The sequence below is a fragment of the Penaeus monodon genome, chromosome 17, assembly GCF_015228065.2.
Source record: "Penaeus monodon isolate SGIC_2016 chromosome 17, NSTDA_Pmon_1, whole genome shotgun sequence".
Classification (NCBI taxonomy): Eukaryota; Metazoa; Arthropoda; class Malacostraca; order Decapoda; family Penaeidae; genus Penaeus; species Penaeus monodon.
Window position 1 is genome coordinate 41,308,486 of NC_051402.1, and position 2,173 is coordinate 41,310,658.

The 2,173-nt window shown below is 35.2% G+C and overlaps 1 protein-coding gene across 1 annotated transcript in view; it reads right to left on the bottom strand.

The window, feature by feature from the left end:
• The window catches only part of LOC119583748 (myosuppressin-like), a 79,871-nt gene extending 78,252 nt beyond the window's left edge, over positions 1–1,619 (bottom strand). The window contains exon 1 of the mRNA XM_037932405.1: positions 1,440–1,619. The gene's annotated coding sequence lies outside the window, so the exon portion shown is untranslated. The remainder of the gene's footprint in view (positions 1–1,439) is intronic.
• Between the last annotated feature and the right edge of the window lie 554 nt (positions 1,620–2,173).

Consider the following 2,173-nt stretch of genomic DNA (forward strand, 5'->3'; position numbering starts at 1 on the left):
CATTTAATACGGATGTTATAATATATATTTATTTATATACCGCGTGTATATATATATGTAAATCTATATACATGTGTGTGTATATATATACATACATATACATATATATATACCGTGTGTATGTGCATATACATATATATACATTATTTATATATATATATATATATATATATATATATATATATATATATATATATATATACATATACGCACATATATATTGAGAGTGATAAACGTTATACACTGCTATTCGACTGACAGACAGGCGTTTGTAAACCCTCATATCTAGTTGCAATCTAAAAGCACGGCAATTTTATCGCAACTGCAAATATCAACCAGGACTATTTCGACAACAAACAAGCAGTCAAATACAAGTTAAATAAATGATCCGTAGACACTCTAAGAAAACCGTTTTTATATATTTGTTTCTATGAACAAAATGACAAATTTACTTGAAACGAGAAAAGGCGTTTGGAATTAATGAAAGTGATTAGGCAGAGATTTACGAATTACGTTGTTATATTCGTGAAGAGAAAGTATTTTGTAATGCTGTCTTCTGAGTATTTTACATGAAGACTTTCACTATACAAATATACTGTATATGAACACTAATATAGACAATTAGAAAAATATACGAATATAAATGTACATGCATACATCGATATCCAAATAGATATACACAGATGTACGTATATATGCGCATAGGATTTCTGTATCTATATATATATGTAAGTATATAAGGGAAAACATCAGAATAGTGAAAGAATTACTTCGTATTGAATATAAATACAAAAAAAAAGTTAACATGTGGACCGGTTTGGTAACAAAAGCGCAGAACGATTAGCTTTTAACTACATCATCAACTGTCTTTTCTTTCTTGTAGTTAAATAATTATATGGCGCTAATTATGTGAGGATTATATAATTATTGGAGTTATTTTCCTTGCTCACACACATATATATATAAATTATAATATATATCGCAGAGCTTCTATTCGAAAGTTCGAGTCATTAAATTATTCCGGTTCGATTGAGGAATGTCCTCTCTTCTTTTAATATATTGGTTGATGTGCATCTATCTTTACGCAGAATATGGCAAGAAGTTAACCGATTCCTTTTCTTAATAATATTACCGGAATGTGGACCAAAATTTACGGAACAAGCTATTTCCTGGCAGTATGAAATTAATCAGATGGTCTTTGGCTTCAAACTACGAATTGGATACACTGCATAACTCGAACGCTGTGTGTATTTGAAGTCCAGAACACTACTCCTGGGAAGGAATTAAGATTCACCCCATCCCTAACCTCAAAGAAAAAAAAATTATGAAGTTTTGACGAAAATTTTTCCTTCATAGAATATAAATCCAGTGAGTAAAAAAAAAAAAAAAAATCCGGCGTTTTCTTTGCCTCGAGAGCGGTCCTCGAAGGGGGTACTCACGTAGTTGTGTTTTGGGGGAGGTTGCAGGTACAGAGAGCCTGTTGCGTCTTCCGTTTGGCGAGCGTGTGTGTGTGAGAGGATGAAGTCTCTCGCCTGTTGCTTCCTTCCGACGGGGGTGTGTGTGTTACGCGCGCTGTTTCTACAAGAAGTGGAGGTTACAGAGTCTCATCAGGCCACGCTCTCGCACCTATATGTACCAGAGGTTCCGCCCACTACCATTGGTCGGATGTGCAGTCTACGTCACGTTCCCGTCAGCCAATAACGTCCTTCTTCTCGTGATGTCACAGGTACGGCGCTCGCTGATTGGTCCGAGGGGTTATTGCAGTGCTTGTTTGCCCACTACAAATCTTGTTAAATCGGTTCTATGCAACTAAAATGTCTCATTTTCAGAGCATGGGATCATTATGTTCCTCTCTTTTTTTTCATAACAATCTTCGCCCAGGATTTATAAAGAAAAAGGGAAACATCGCGTAGGCCCTGCGTGGTCATGAATATCGAGACGGTAGGGGGGGGGGGGGGGATAAGGCATACCCTTGTATTGAGAAAAAAAAAACAGTTGCTTTTGCCTTATTACACGAAGATAGATACTAAAGTAATCATCAAACGGAATATGCAGGGGCACGTAATGATTAACAGTAATTATAGCACATTTAAAGGTTAAAAATGGGAGGTAGACATAATGGTGATATCAAGCAATATATAACGATATTAATATTAATGATCATAGTAATGGT